The 17,810-nt window shown below is 36.0% G+C and overlaps 1 protein-coding gene across 1 annotated transcript in view; it reads right to left on the reverse strand.

Annotated features, from left to right (window-relative positions):
• The window catches only part of CNTNAP2 (contactin associated protein 2), a 2,098,245-nt gene that overhangs the window by 826,573 nt on the left and 1,253,862 nt on the right, over window positions 1-17,810 (reverse strand). The window lies entirely within an intron of this gene.

A 17,810-nucleotide genomic window follows, 5' to 3' on the forward strand; every position in this document is an offset into this window, starting at 1 on the left:
TAGCCATCTTGTTTCCTGTACTATCCTTTATCAAGGCCAATAGTACCAAGTCAGAAAGGGGTAAGGCTGAGTTTTTTTTTTTTTTATAGCAATATGAGTTTCTGAAATAATGCCACAGCAATGAGAATATATTAGCCTCATAAGAAAAGATTTCTAAGTCTTCCTTACCCCTCCTCCCATGCCCCGCCGGCTAATGAAAGCCACCTTTATAAGGAGGCAGCAAGTATAATATGGGGGAAAAATGCAGGTTTTGTGTTCAAATCTTTGTCTTTTTATTTACTTAATAGCCAGTTATGATGATGTAATTTAACCTTTCCGATCCTCAATTTTCCCATTTTGTAAAATGGAGTAATTATACCTATATATATCTGATAAGTATTGGGTTGGCCAAAAAGTTCATTTGTTTTTTCCTTAACATCTTATGGAAATGAACTTTCTGGACAACGCAATAGTTTTGAAATTAGGAGGTAATGTTCATAAAGTAGATAATTAATAGGCAAGAAATAGAGGGCCAATAAACAGGAGCTATGGATATCTGAACCACTGCTTGCAGGGCACTGTTTTATAGTCTGCCTGTACCCTAGCAATAGTGAAGCTGGAATTTGTTCTGGAAAACTCCTGTTTCAACAGCACAAATTATTTTCTTCTTATGTATTAGCATTCACAAAATATTTCTAGCTTTGAATAGGAAACTCTCTAAAGTAGAAAAGTCCACCCAGATTAAAAAGGCAGAACCCATAATAGTGGGTCACAGGTTGCTTGATGGAGAGCCACCCTTTGAACACCAATAATCGTAAAGCCCTGGTAGCGTCTTGCTGCAAAATAGAATAGGACTGGCCTCAGAGATAATATTCTCCATCCCCTGTTCCTGACTTACCATCAGCCATGCCTAAAACTACCATAGCAGGGCATAGCCCAGTTTGGCATGGAACTCTGTTTCTTATATAGGAATGCTGTTCCTCTACAACTCTTTGCAAACCTCTAGTCATGCAACAAACAATTACTGAGCACTGTGGGAAATAGAAGATGAACAAGAGTCTATTCACTGCCTTTCAAGAGCTTAAGCCTAGGAGGACAGGATTTTAAGAGAAGAAAATGAGAGGAAGAACATTATAAGGGGGGAAAATACAACATAAGAGAGCATGATACTGGATTTTCAGGAGGTGGGATGGAAAATTCACTCTACATTTAATAGGCAGTTCTACTCCATATGAATTTGGACTTGGTGTTATCCAGGATACAAAGATGTTTCTTCTCCAAAGACTCTATAACCTACGTGGAGGTGGGGGTGGGGGATAAGATTCATGCGAGATACAATACTAGGCAGAATCTGATCCGTCATCAGAGTGATATGAAATGTACAGAAATGCGGAGACCAGAGTAGTTATGGGTAGACGATAAACAAAGGGCTTAATCAAGCTTAGAGCATTTCGCTTGGGCCTTAAAAAGAGAAGTTCCATTTTTATAATTAAAATATTGAAAACTGTTCCCAGCAGAGCAAGCAAGAAAGCAAGAAGGAAGAGTTAGAACCATGATCAGTGGGTGGGTAGCCCAGGGTTGTTCAAGTCTATTGCCAGAGCCATTTCCCTCTACAGGTACCCAGGCATAGGCCTTATCAGAAGGCATTTATATCCAAGAGTCCTTCCCAGACCATGTGGGGAAGCAATGATACAGACACTCCAAAATTACATAAAGCTAAAAAACATCTTTGATACTTAATTTGGGATTTCAGTACTTGTATGCCTTTGCGTGGTATATTTACCTTCTAAGTTGTCGTGGGCTAACAGTAACTCAGCCTAATAGTGAAAGTAATTGACATCAGCTCATTGTATCAATTAATTCAGAGGAAGTAGTACAGAGTCTCGAGCGGAAACCAGGGTGGAATCTAAATGTGCTCTAAATAATGCACAAATGAGAAAATCCATGTCAAAATGATAAAAAATATTGGTGTGTACTTACACACACATAAGCATTTAACAGTCAAGTGAGGTTAACTGAACATTTATAAAATTCAGTGTTAAGTATTTCTTTAAAAGTGATCTTTTATTTAAATAAAATGTTAATATTTTATTTTAAATGTTTGTTTCTTAATATTTATCTCTTTAAATTGACATTATCCCTATGTTGATTACTGGCATTTTAATTACTAATGGTGAGAAATGTTTTATTTCTAAATCAAATTGATTCAAATATAATTTCAAACCATAATATTTTATCACTATATTAAAAAAAATGTTAGAACCAGTTACCAAGCAAAATAAAATCTGAATTAACCTAGCTTTACCCTTCCTAATTATTTATTTCTTCTCTTGTACTCCTATGGAACCATTTGTATTTGTCCAATATACCATCATCACATTGTTCAGTAATTATTTGTTTGAGCATCTGTCTCTTCTAAACTGAGACTCCACAGTGAGGGATTTTGATCTTTTGATTCTTAGCATGACAAGGCATATAGCCCACTCAGTAAATGCCTACTGACAGACTGAAGGAATGGATGAACACAACATTAGAAAGTTACACCAAGGAACTGAAGTAATTTCAGAGAAAATATTTTTTACTGTGAGAAATATAGATTATTTCTATGTACGATTTTAGTCTTAAATCCAGACTCTTGCTCTAGTGAACTAATTATTTTAGTAGGTCACAGGAAATGTATAATTTGTTTCATAGCATGTGCTAGCTTGAAAGTTTGATTCACATCAAAAAATTAATCAAAATGACTTTGCTGCCACGACTTGAGAACTACTTGACCAGGATCAGGAACATACAGGGGAGAAGTTGGCAGGTGTCAATTTGTTGTGATCAAGGGCTCCAGAAGAAGTGATGCATTCAATTAACTCTGTTCGGAGGTAGCCCTGTTATTAGAGACTCTTTCAGCTGGAATCATCCTTTCCGTTGTGGCAATGCTTTCCAAAATGCTTTAGAACCGAAAAGCTGTATTTTGGAAATTCAAATATATAACAATTACTTAATATAAAATCTGTATGAACAGAGTGGCTGTTTGGATGGATGCAACAACTCTGTCCAGGGTTATGGATGACAGGTGCAGTTTTATTTTACCCAGAGTATCTCTTTTATCTCTATACTTGATTTTAATTGCAAAGCATTGAGAAAATTGGTATTCACAATTATAAGAAACTGAGAATTGTACCACATTTGTTTGTGGCAGCACACTTTTTAGTCTATGGATACTAATTACTTAAACGGGGATAGTGGAAGAAATTTTATTTCAAATCTAAAAAATGTTAATCTGACAGCATAACTGAATGCACTGGTAGTCTTCAAATCACTTTGAAGGTGCTGTATTTCTTTTTCTCTACAGTATTTAAAAATTAAAATAGTTTTATTTTTTTTAATTTATTTTTGAAGTATAGTTGACTTACAAGGTTGTGTTAATTTCTGCTGTACAGCAATGTGACTCAGTTATACATATACTATATATACATTCTTATTTACATTCTTTTTCTTTATGGTTTATCACAGGATATTGAATATAGTTCCTTGTGGTATACAGTAGGACCTTGTTGTTTATCCATTCTATATATAATAGTTTGCGTCTGCTAACCCCAAACTCCCAATCCATCCCTCCCCCACCTTGCCTCCCCCTTGGCAACCACAAGTCTGTTCTCTATGTCTGTGAGTCTGTTTTTGTTTCTTAGACATGTTGATTTGTGTCGTATTTTAGATTCCACATGTAAGTGATATCATATGGTATTTGTCTTTCTCTTAGTATGATAATCTCTAGGTCCATCCATGTTGCTGCAAATGGCATTATTTTACTCTTTTTTATGACTGAGTAGTATTCCATTGTGTATGTATATATGTGTATATATGCATGTATGTGGGTATATATATATATACCCACATACATGCATATATATATATATATATATATATATATATATATATATACACCACATTTTCTTATCCAGTCATCTGTCAGTGGACACTTAGGTTGCTTCCATGTCTTGGCTATTGTAAATAGTGCTGCTATGAGCATAAGGGTGCATGTATCTTTTTGAATTATAGTTTTGTCCAGATATATACCCAGAAGTGACATTGCAGGATCATATGGTAACCCTATTTTTAGTTTTCTGAGAAATCTCCATACCGTTCTCCATAGTAGCTGCACCAATTTACATTCCATCCAACAGTGTAGGAGAGTTCCCTTTTCTCCACACCCTCTCCAGCATTTGTTACTTGTAGACTTTTTCATGATGGCCATTCTGACCGATGTGAGGTGGTACCTCATTGTAGTTTTGATTTGCATTTCTATAATAATTAGTGATATCGAGCATCTTTTCATGTGCCTGTTGGCCATCTGTATGTATTCTCTGGAGAAATTTCTAGTTAGGTCTTCTATTTAGGCCCATAAAATAGATAGTTTTAAATAAAATTCAAATCAAATCTTTGTGTTACCCCTACAACTACATTTGGTTCTGGAGAACCCAATGTAAAATCCACAGTGCCAACACAAGGGCTTCAGAAACAGGCTCCCACGAAACCAAATCACAATTAATCAGAGAGTGTTTATCAGAAAAGCTGTTACTAAGATCCCAAGATACTGGTATGCAAAAGCAGTGTTTCTCAAAATTTTCTGTGCAGGGGAATCACTTGAAAATCTTGTTAAAACGAAGATTCTGATTCCTTAGGTCTGGGGTGGAGTCTGAGATGCTCCTTGGTGATACTTATGCAGCTGGTCAGAGAACTGTGGTTTTAATTACAAGTCTCTAGGGATTTCCAGTTCACTGTGGTAGGATCTCAAAAAATGAGCACACCAAGAGAAGAAACAGCCCAAGAATGGAGGGCACAGAGGGGAGACAGCACGTGGAAAGGGAAAATTTGATCTATGCTGCCATTTCTCCTGAGACTGTACTTTCTTCATAGGCTCTCCTACCAATTTTTAATATGATGCATTCAGGGTGACAACATAATAATCTTTTAGTAATCTTTTTTAAACCTCATTTAGTAGGTTTAATCATTTCAGAATCTGACTGTTGACCTCATGTAATTCATAGAAAGTGATCACTGACTATAAAGGCAGTTTCATTTCACCTTAAAATGAAGTTCCCTGTTCTCAATCTGAGTCAGCTGAGGTTTCCCACCTTCTTAGTTCTTATACAGAGGCCAATACTAGGATACTTAATTTGCTTTTAAATTAGTACAAATGTTATACTTAGACATTACATTCGCCTTGTTCTAAACTTTAGAAAGGAAACCTGCAGGTTACTTGTAGGATATTTTGTGAACGACTGGCATTTATAAATTACCATCTCAGCATAAATGAGCTCCTGAATTTATGATTTTTCTCCTTCATCTTGGCTCCCAATTTTATTTTTGCTTATCAAGACAAGAAATTCAATTAGAAAGTTTGGTTTCTTAAATGCTATTTTTCATACTCCTGGCTCTCAGAGCTATTTCCACTATCAAGGCAGAGTTTTCTTCTGCATTACCTTCAATATCAATCTCAACAATATTTTAGTACTTTTATTCTCACCCTAATTAGATTTTAATTTTACTTGAAGGCATACTCTCCATGGAGTATATATTACTGCCTTATATTTCTTCTGTTCAAACTGAAATTATACAGAGAAGTTATCATAATTTAGCAACTACTTTAGTATTTCATTACTACATAAGTTAGTTTCATAGTTGTATAATCAGAAAAACTAATTTAAACGAATGTTTAGGTATCACCTCACTCTGGTTAGAATGGGCATCATCAGAAAATCTACAAACAACAAATGCTGGAGAGGGTGTGGGGAAAAGAGAACCCTCTTGCACTATTGGTGGGAATGTAAATTGATACAGCCACTATGGAGAACAGTATGGACGTTCCTTAAAAAACTAAAAGTAAAATTGTCATATGACCCAGCAATCCCACTATCGGGCATATGCCCTGAGAAAACCATAATTCAAAAAGAGTTGGGCTTCCCTGGTGGCGCAGTGGTTGGGAGTCCGCCTGCCGATGCAGGGGACACGGGTTCGTGCCCCGGTCCGGGAGGATCCCACATGCCGTGGAGCGGCTGGGCCCGTGAGCCGTGGCCGCTGAGCCTGCGCGTCCAGAGCCTGTGCTCCACAATGGGAGAGGCCACAACAGTGAGAGGCCCGCGTACCGCAAAAAAAAAAAAAAAAAAAAAAAAAAAAGAGTCATGCATCCCAATGTTCATTGCAGCACTATTTACAATAGCCAGGTCACAGAAGCAACCTAAATGTCCATCAACAGACGAATGGATAAAGAAGATGTGGTACATATATACAGTGGAATATTACTCAACCACAAAAAGGAACGAAATTGGGTCATTTGTAGAGACATGGATGGACCTAGAGACTGTCATACAGAGTGAAGTAAGTCAGAAAGAGAAAAACAAATATCGTATATTAATGCATATATATGGAGTCTAGAAAAATGGTACAGATGAACCAGTTTGCAGGGCAGAAATTGAGACACAGATGTAGAGAACAAACGTATGGACACCAAGGGGGGAAAGCGGCGGGGGGTGGGGGGGGGCGGGGGTGCTGGTGGTGGTGGTGGGATGAATTGGGAGATTGAGATCGACATGTATACAGTGATGTGTATAAAATAGATAACTAATAAGAACCTGCTGTATTAAAAAAGATTAAATTAAATTTTAAAAAAGAAAAACTAATGTTATATTGATGGTGCTCCTTCAACAAGCATTTATTTATGGAAATATTTAAATGCAGATATATTTACGATACCTCCTATATTATGCCCAAAATTTCCATTAAAAATCATCAAGTATCTTTGGTCCATATCTATCTAACAATTGTACATTTTTACACTAACCATATAAGTCATTAATTTTAGCCTTACAATATAAACAGCTTAAAAATAATTTCTATTATAATAAATGTGAATTTATTTTGTTATAATTTTACAACATATTCCCCCAAATTTTATGAATATAACATCTTTTAAGAGATCATAGGCTCACAGGAGGATAGAGAGGTGCAAGATCATTAGTTCTTTTACCTGTTTCCAGGTACAACTGTATTTACTCTAAATAAATAACAGTAAGCTCTTTATAATCAGAACCTGCTCCAGTTACTGTAAAACCAACTATGGAAAAACAAAGAATAAAGCATGTTTTGTCCTTAAGAAATTGTATTCATTTTTTAAAATGCAATTAGCAAGTTAGGTCTCTCTATGCTTAATATTAAAAACATTGGTACAGGATTAAGGTAATATACCACTATTGTATGAGTATACTGAGGTTTTATGGAAAAGTTCATCTTTGCAAAGAAATAAAGACTTAGCTTAGCCTGGAAGGTGGAGGAGCACCTTTCCACATGGGGAGAAAGCAGGGGCCTGTACCAGTATGAGTTAGTGTAAAATGTGATCATGAAATAATGGATTGTCAAATTTGGCTAGAGAAGAAAGTGTGCATTCAGGAGTGAGGATTATAGCAGAAAGTTTTAGATGTCTGACCAACAGCCTTTCCCCCTTTCTTCCTTCCTATCATAACCCTGATATTTTCAGGTATCTTCTCTCTTTCACGTGGCTGTGTGCTTTTGGAAGAGAGACTATCCTGGTCTCCAGGGGACAGAACGTAAAGAACCAGTTTTCTCAATGAAGTCATTTAACCTGTTGTATGTTGTTCCCCCAAATCTATGATCTGCTTCTTCTATAGCAATAGAATTTGTGTCTTGACAAAGAGCTAAAGATACCATTTTCCACACTCTTCTTAATTTAGGGGGCAGGTACTTTTTTCGTCCTCTTCATCTCCTTCCTGTGAAGAACTGTAATGGTGAGACCTGGAACAGACATCTCAGAACACAAGAGGATGGCGCAGGAAAATTATTAGGAGGCTGGGCTCCAGATAACATACCAGCCCTGGGCCACCTACCCAAATGTTTTTATGAAAAAGAAATAGATTTATGTTATTTCGGTCTTTGTTGCAATAGCAAATACATCCTAGCTAATACAGACCTTCAGTTAATCTACCCTGAGGTTGCCCTACATCTATTCTTCTTTTGATGGCTACTGTTATTTAAGTCATTATGTGTTGTCTTATATTACTTGCAACTGAAAACAGCCAAACCTAGGTTGAATTCAGGTCATACAGTGTGCTGTTTATTAAGTTAGGGATTTTCCTGGAGAATATAACCTTGTTTATTCATTCAATGTGTATTTACTGAGTGCTTATTATATATAATAATCTGTGCTGTTTAATTAAGCTTTCTAAGCAAGAAGTTTAATTGCAAGAACCAATATTTATAGGATATTGTATGAGGAGGTGCAGTCCATCCACTCCCCAAGAGATTCTGAACTTTATCCACAGGAAAATAAAGCCAGACCATCAGAGAAATGCATGGTGGAATGGTATTATTTTGACCCCTAATAGGATGACTTTCACTAACTCTAGGATTTAGAACATTTTTTTCCTAGCAATGAGAGACACTGGAGACTCTTAAAAAATAAACTTACTTGATAAGTAGACGTTTTAAGACATTAAACTAGTAAGACTATGCAGGATAGATGGGAGAGGAAAAACTAAAGGCAAAAAGGTCAACTAAACAGCTGTTTTAATGCCCCAAGTAAAATATCGTAAAATTCTGAAGTAGAATGAGACTGTGAAGAAGCAAAAGGATTAAAGAGACTATATTACTAGCTGATTACTTGGAAGTAAATCAGTTAAAAATGCCTGATATTCTGCATTTAGTAAACAGTGACAGTGACATTTTCAGTTTGAGGCAATAACTTTTCTTAATATAACTAAAGGTAGGTAAATTTCAAACTCTATCAAAACTTTTAAGACAGTAATTTTTAAATTTAAACTCAGAATTAAAAAAAAAAAGTTTCCCAAATGAGCTAAATTTAGAATGGCTGTAAGCTGTACTCCTCCAAAAAATGTCATTAAGTTTTATCTCAGTTTCATCTCCTGTAGTGGGGGAAAAGATAATGAATGACAAGGACAACAAAAAGGAGATATAAGAAACACTGTGTCAGAAAAGTAGATTCTCTGCAGAGTAGGAACTCATACACTGAGCTACATGTTTTAAGTATCAAGTTTGAATTACACGTTTTTTATCCATATATATATATAAAATTTTTTTTTTTTTTTTTTTTGGCGGTACTTAGGCCTCTCGCTGTTGTGGCCTCTCCTGCTCCGAAGCGCAGGCTCAGCGGCCATGGCTCACGGGCCCAGCTGCTCCGCGGCATGTGGGATCCTCCCGGACCGGGGCACGAACCAGTGTCCCCTGCATCGGCAGGTGGACTCTCAACCACTGCGCCACCAGGGAAGCCCATCCATAAATTCTTACCCATGGATTGTTTCTTTCACTGTTAGGCCTTTGTTCACTAATTGTAGAGGCAGACTGAGAAAAGTTTAGGGCTAGGCATAACCTAGGAGAGAAAGTGGCTATGCAGGGAAATGTAGGTAAGAAGGAGGAAGATGCAAGAAAGAAAGCGGAAGAGAGGAAGATATTCAAAGTGCCTAAATCTTGTTGGGAGGCTGTTAGCATAAACATTTCTAATGAGAAATAAAAGTCACTAAAATTCTAATACTTATGTGGAAAATATACACAAGAGCCAGGAACCCTCTGAAATTGGTGCATAACAGGGTAAGATGATCCCTAGTGAATAATAAAACACTTAGTAGGTCTATAATAAGTAGAAATTAATATTGGTGCATTAAGACAAAGACAGACCAATAGAATAAAAATGAGAATCCAGAAATAAATACACTGGCATATATAAATTAAATATATTAACAGTGGCATGTTAAATCAGTGGGCAAAATGGATTACTTAATAAATGATTAAGACAACCAGCTACTCATTTGAGAAAGAATAAAGTCCCCTACTTCTTGACACCAGAATGAATTCCACATAGATGAAGCTTTTAAACATGAAAAGGCAATTAAAAAATAATAAAGTATGAAGGAGTTCATTTTGTAATTGGTAACTATAAGAGGTATTTCTAATGAAGACACAAAACCCAGAAACTATAAAGTAAAGATTAACAGATTTAACTACATAAAATTTTAAAAAGATATCTTGCATGGGCAAACATAACCAAGTTCAAAGACTAGTAACACACTGGGAAAACTTTTTAATATGTCAGACAAAGAGCCAATTTCTTTACGATATAAAGAATCCTTATGAATCAACAGGAAATAATTCAGGTAAAACATGAGCAAAAGGCATGCATGAATGGGGCTGTTCACACACACACAAAATACACATGACTTTCAAACATAGAAAAGTGTTCAATGTCATTCAAAATTAAAGAAGTATAAATTAAATTTCAGTGAGATTCATTGATATCTCTCTGATACTTAAGAAAAGGCCTTTTTAAGTTCTCCTGATCAGAGTGTAAACTGCTTGCAGGGTTACTTGGCAAAGTCTATTAATTTCGAATTTTGACCCAGCTAATTTATTTCTAAGAATTTATCTCACAGGTATACTACTACACTTTCACATAGTCATATTTAAAATGTCTACTGCAGCATTATTTATATCAGCTAAAAACTGGAAAAAAAGATATTCGTGGGTTAGGAACTCACTAACAAATTAATGCAATAATATAATGAAACCCCTGGAAGCTGTTAAAAGGACAAGGCAGATCTATGTGTACTGACAAGATGCAATCTCTAAGATATAGTGTGGGCGTGAGAAAGCAAGATGTATAGACCAGTGTTTATAATATGCCTCCTTTGTTTTAAATGCTGATTGCTGTAGTTGTCATGTGAATAGTGAAGTGATTATGATGATATATGAAGGTTAGAAATCTTCCATTTGCAGTAAGTCAGAGAAAGACAAATACTGCATGGTTTCATGTATATGTGGAATCTAAAAACACTGAACTCACAGACAGAGAGAGTAGATTGGTGGTTGCCAGGGACAAGGGTTGGGGGTTGCAGTTCACAGGTGAATGTGGTAAAAGGGTACAAATTTCCAGTTATGAGATGACTAAGTTCTGGGGATCTAATGTACAATATGGTGACTATAGTTAACAATACTGTATACTTAAAAGATGCTAAGAGTGTAGATCTTACAAGTTCTCTCCACACTAAAAAAAAAAAAAAAAACAAGAGCATGTGAGGTGATGGATGTGTTAATTTACATCATTGTTGTAATTATTTCACAGTATATACGTATGTCAAGTCAACATGATGTACATCTAAACTCACACAGTGTTAAATACCAGTTATGTCTCAATGCAGCTTGGTGGGGGGGTGGAGGGATTGTTTGTCACTGCAAGAATCACTCTCAATCTTTCTGCACCCTGCTCTCAGCTCCATGAAGCATATACATTGAGAAGTCCTAACCCTCTGACTTCACACTGGGTTTAACCAATGGGAGTCCATGGCAGGAGTTTGGAGGAAGGGTGAAGCATTCGGTCAGAGTATTCATTTTCCTGGTTCTCTCCTTGTAACGTTGCCTCAGTCTGGCCGTGTCCTTTGACTGAAGGTCACATCTCCTCTCAAGTCTGCCTTGTGTTACGCTATATACTTCTGCATTCTCTAACCTCGCTCTCCCCTCAACCCTCTGAGCTTAAGAGTGGTGCTAGCTCTGTTGCTGCTAGTCCTGGGCTGTTCCTACATGATCCCGTGCAGTTCCCTACGTCCCTTGTAATTAACCATTTGTAAATAAGCTTTCTTCGAATTATCTTACACTGGCCACCTCTTTATTCTTGGCACTCTGATACAAGTAAAAATGGAGAAAAAAAATATATGTACATACACACATATACCTAAAGAAGACATAAATATTCTTGTATGAATATTTCCAAAATAAATACTTTAGATTCTATAGCAGTGGTTTCCTTGAGTAGGACCTGAGACGAAGGGAAAGCTTATATTTCACTATCTGCCCTTTTGTATTACTAAACAAAAGTTAAACTATAGGTGCTTATTATTTTCTCTATTAAGACAAATTCCTTAAATTGAAAAAAAATAAGGAACCGGTTTGGACCATCCACATAATGACACAGCTAGAGCAGGAGAACTTCCCAGGTTTCTGCCACCATGTGAAAGGACCACATCTGTATACATGTGCTCCACATCCTGTCTCCTCGGGCTTTTTCAAGGACATAACACACCGAGTCACTATTTTCTCCAGAATTATCAACTTTTCCTCTCCTGAATCATTCCCCTCAATACACAGCCATTCATTTCACCTAAAACAAATCCACAAAACTCTCCTTTTGACTCCATATCCCGCTGCAGTTCCTGACTGGATTTATTTATTCGTCTAACTTTTTTTATCCATTTATCTGATCCGTTTAACAGCCAAACTTCTTCAATATTTTTTTAAGCAAGTTCTTTCCACTTCAGCTCCAATACAAAATCCCCTCTCATCTGTCCACAGAACTCCTTTTGTCAAGGTATGCACAGTCCCAAGTTCCCAGCCTATGGACGTGCTTGAACTCACAATATTGGTCTGAGCTGAGCCCCATTTCATGGCTCCACCTCAACTGCCCTGACTCTTAGATGTTGGGGTCTTTCCAAGGCTCATCACTTGGTTCTCTCTGTCTAGAATACCTCTGAGCTTGAATCTCGAGTTAAGAGTTCAGATCAGCATATCTAACTGGCTCCTTGACATACCCACTTGGGTGTATCAGAGGCATAACAACGTTAGTGTGACCAGACATATATTTTGATTTTACGCCTAACTTTCTTAGCCCCACTGTTCAATCTCATCACAGTAAATGGCACACCTTCTATCCTGTCACTCATATCAGAAAACTGGACGGTGTTCTTCTTTCTACCACTTCTTCATCAACCATTAACAAAGCTTCATGAATTAAACTTCAGAAACTCGCCTCAAATCTGTCCACTTTTCTGTGTCTCTACCACCCCAATTCAAGCCACCATCACCTTTTACCTGAACTACTTGTTTCCTTACTCCTCTACCCTTCTCCATTCTTGCCTTGCTTGAATTCACCATCAACAAAATGCCAAAACGATCTTTAACATCATGTCACCCTACGGCTTAAAACCCTTTGATGGAGTCTCACTTCACTTTTGAAAAACCTGAGCTTCTGCACAATCTGCTCTCCTGCTTCTCTGCTGCCACCTCATCTCATGCTCCCCTTCCTCTCCCATGTTCTAGTGACATCTGCCCTTCTGTTTCTCCAATGGGCTCTTTCCTTAGTGCCTCTACACACACACTGCCTTTTTTTCTATGCAGCTTTTCATCAATTTTACACACACAAAAATTCTTGTTTCCTTTAGCTCTCACCTTAAATGTAATTTTTCAAAGTGGTCTCTTCTGACTTTCCAATCTGAAGTGGTCACCACCCTCATCTTCACCACAAATTTTTTTTTTGCTTTCTTTTTCATCTATCACAGTTTCCAATTATATACCTATTGGTTTTTTTGTGTGTTGTGAGGATTCTCCATTGAATGATATCTTCCATGGTGGTAGGGACTATGCCTGTTTGTTTACCACTCTTTATCCATTGCCTAGAATTCTGTCTGGTATTGAGTAGGTGCTCAGTAAATAATCATTGAATGGATTTTGAATAAATGAATATCAATCAGTTTGACTAGAAATGGCTTTCAGAACCATTTTGCTAGTATATGAATGCATAGAAACAGGGAATGTCTCAGGCTGCTTCATTTTAAGCAAGTTTTGGATTATCTATTCCATTTCTCTCAAATCCATCATATAAACATTACCATTCAACAATAAGTTAAATTGTCTGACCAAAGGCTTTACATAATTTCCACATCTACCAGAATGCTATTTCATTTATAGATGAAAAAATAACACATCTAACATAAGCCCTTTAATCTGAAAATTAGTGAAGGCTTTATGTATTGCTATAACTGTTAGAATAGCAAGTCCGAACTTGGAGAAACCCATTAGTCAAGCAAAGATAGTATACTTACAAGTTAATCACTTTACAAAAAAATACCAAAAGTATGATAAAATAATAGTTAATACAAAAATGAAGCCCCATAAATTTACAGGTTTCTTTTATTAAAGAAAGTAACAGCATGAGTAACTTGAAAGGATACTATAAAATTGTATTGTTATTAGATTAGGATGATTAAATATTTTAAACAAAGTGATATTATTAATAAAGTTACCATGAAAACAATAAATTATTTTACAGTTTATGTTTCCAAAGGAATACAAGCAGTTATCATTATTTTTAAAAAACTGATATAAGTTTAATAAGAAAAATTTACACAAAAAAATCATACTATTTGAAGGACTATGTCTTTTTTAATGGGTTCACCACTTCTTACAACCCAGAAATCAAACTGAAAACATCCCCTCAGATAGGCATCATTGTGTTCTTATCTCCAAACATTCACTAACAAAGAACATTTAAAATGTCCTGTTTTGGTGTGATTGGGTTTAAAAAGTAGCATACATGTTGAATCAATAGTCTAAAAAATAGGGAGACACAAATGGCTTCTAATGGTCTATACAGAATGCATTCGATTAAAGAAAACTCTCCCAAGGCAGAAATGTATAACTAATAGATTCTTGTTTTCTAGATATCAATATTGCAATGTTTTCACTTAAGTTACATACACATACACAAACACATATACACACAAACAAGCTAGATATGGTTAACTTGTTTAAGATGTCTATTCAATGTTGAACTTGTAGCCAGGAGATTCAATAAGGTTTGCACCTCCTCTCCTCCAAAATAATAAAAACAGTAACCAGTGAAGAACTGAATCAAGGAAGAGATTCCATTATTACATAATTTGTTAAATGAAGACACCCATGACTTTGGAACACATAATGCTCACGGCTTTCCTAAGACAGGTAGACATTTGGCCCAAGACTTTGAAAACCAAAACTGACCCTGTCAAGCCAGAGGATCTGATAAATTTTTAAATGAAACAGCAAAGCAAAAAGAATGAGAGTCTGCTCAAACACTGGTAATAAATCCATTGCTCTATATGCTTGAGTTGAGCAATTTGTGTACCATGTAGACATGTTCTAAATTTTTTAAAAAGTCAGCAGTCTAGAAATGAACTCAGATCTCCTACAAGAATAAACTATTCACGTACATACAATCTCTTGGAGGGACCACCAGTAATACTGAAAAGAGCTGTAGATGGCAGAAAACCTCAAATGAAATACATATTAGGAGAGAATTATTATAATTAAGCCTCTTTACCGTGCAGATTGTTTATGCAGTCTCAGATATATAATATTGTTTCCACTTCCACTCTTAATGTTAAAGATATTTTAATTTTTGTTTCAAACATGAAGTTAACTACTAAATTTATGATTCCATGAAATTATCATAATACGTGTGTGTGTGTTTTGGATTTTTTTTTTATTCTAAAATTATCATCTGTGTATTTCTGGATTATAAGAAATTTCAAACCACTGAAATAGAGTGGTAAATGTTTAGATCTAGAAAGAATTATAGAATTCCTTGTTAAATCCCTTTATTTTATAGATGAAGGAACTAAAAACTGGAAGTTCAATGAAATTAAGTAGACCCAAGGTGACAAAGCATATTTGTGGCATAGTCAGGTCTTGGGCACAGATGTTTATCTAGTGCTTTTTAAACACTACATAATTGTCTTAAGTTACAATAGAGAATCATAGTTGCAAACTAGAGATCTTTGGGAAGCACATAATTAACAAATAATTCTTACTTCCCCTTTTTTGGGGGAGTAACAAACAATCAAAGAAACAGAGTACGTATTTATTGTCTTTTTTCTTTTTTTTTTTTTTAAACATCTTTATTGGGGTTTATATATTGCTTTATAATTGCTTTACAATGGTGTGTTAGTTTCTGCTTTATAACAAAGTGAATCAGCTATACATATACATATGTTCCCATATGCCTTCCCTCTTGCGTCTCCCTCCCTCCCACTCTCCCCATCCCACCCCTCCAGGCTGTCACAAAGCACGGAGCTAATATCCCTGTGCCTTGCGGCTGCTTCCCCCTAGCTATCTACCTTACTACGTTTGTTAGTGTGTATATGTCCTTGACTCTCTCTCGCCCTGTCAAAACTCACCCTTCCCCCTCCCCATATTTATTGTCTTTAAACCACTGGAATGCCTGGATACAGTCTCTCCAATGTCTGGCTCTATCAATTTATTTTTTTTCTTTTTTAAAACTGGATCCAGGTAGATATACTATATTTATGCATATTTTTAGTATCTGTACTAAAATTTTTATAGCTGATTCAAAACAAATAGTGTAGTAAATGATTTCAACAACTGCTGTGGTTTTGTTATTACCCTCACTGTTTAACTTTTTTTTTTTTTTTTCTGAAAAATATGCTAGTCTCTTTGAAAGGCAGTGTTTGTTGTAAATTGAGTTGGTCAGAATCTCTCTGTCTGAAGCAGTTTGTGACAGATATTGTTTGCAAAAAGGCTGTATGTAGATTTTGACTCTCTAAGGCATACAGAAAAGAGACTTCGCTAATGGAGATGGGGATTTGGAAAATATTTGAGGGGAAGAAGGCAATTATCATTTAGGAAGCCAGAGGATACTTGATTAAAAGTCCCATGACATAGGGTTTTGTTTTACCTCATGATTATTTTACTGTACCTCAACTAGATTCTAAATATCTTTAGGTTGGTATTTGACACATAAGACCTGTGTCAGCCCCTGAGACATAGTAGGCCTTCAATAAATGCATGTTGATGAATTACTTAATCAAAGAAAAACATGTAAGAAACTTCTCATCTATTATAGCTATTCCAGCACAAAAAGAATCAAAGAACTTTCAGATTGTAAAAAGTTAAAAAAAGAAATCTGTTCTTAACACTTCCTTCAGAGATACACATAATTCTGGGCAAACATAACATTCTAAATAGCTTTCCAAAGGTCTCACAGCTTGCTACTGCCAGAAATAAAATTCTTAGATTAATATCCTCAATCCTTGTCTTCTAGTGTTCACACTTGTTTCTTTTGTGTTAAAAAAAGACAGAGGATTCCAGGGCACATCTGATATCATAAATGTCAATAAATAGCAGGAGGTGGTCTGCATACTGTTCTTTCATCATAGTCTAGTATCGTATTTTAGTAAAGAGTGAACATAACCTGTTTAACAAGGTGTCAATTCAAAGAAAATCTTCTCAAAACATTTTTTAATATACTTAGCACTTTCAAAACAAACATGTTCACTACTGTTACTTCTCCCCTTGGTATGTTTACTAGAAGACAGTTTCCAGTTTATTACCCACTATTATCACCATTTATGTTAATATGTGGCTAAGCAAGAGTACAGAAATAAATCATTTCAAATTTCTTCTCATTTAAGAACTTTCACTTGTCTATAGAAGTCCTGGGTAGCATGCTGTAGAACGACTATCTCATTAATTTGATTTTGTTCCAAAATAAACTGATAAAGATTGTCCTATTTGTCTTTGTAAGGAACTGAATATATTGTCATCTTTAGGGTTCTATTTGAGAATTTACATTTTACCTAAGAATGAAGCTGGCAGTGTAAGTAAACTGACTAACATTATTAGGGGTTGGAAAATGAAATAGTTTCCAGAGAAGATGTCTTACAGGTTCACTGAAGAATAAACTAATGAGAAGTAGGTGACAGTTTATGTCTTATTTATAAATGGAAAGAATACTTGTTAAGCGCCTTTTATGTTCCATGCAGTGCATGAAGCACTGGAGACTCTAAGGGAATATGTAAAATCAACACACTGTCGTACGCAGCACTGCAGAGACATCGACAGGATACTCTGGGAGGATGTAGGGTGGCTGTGCAGATGATGCTATGGTGGGGGTGCGGTTGCTCATCATCATGCCAGCTCTTTGGAAACTGGGCTTGGGCTGTTTTCAGGATGAAGGAGAGTTAATAAGAATCTAAGACGTCACTCCT

Source organism: Phocoena sinus, chromosome 9 (genome assembly GCF_008692025.1).
Source record: "Phocoena sinus isolate mPhoSin1 chromosome 9, mPhoSin1.pri, whole genome shotgun sequence".
NCBI lineage: Eukaryota > Metazoa > Chordata > Mammalia > Artiodactyla > Phocoenidae > Phocoena > Phocoena sinus.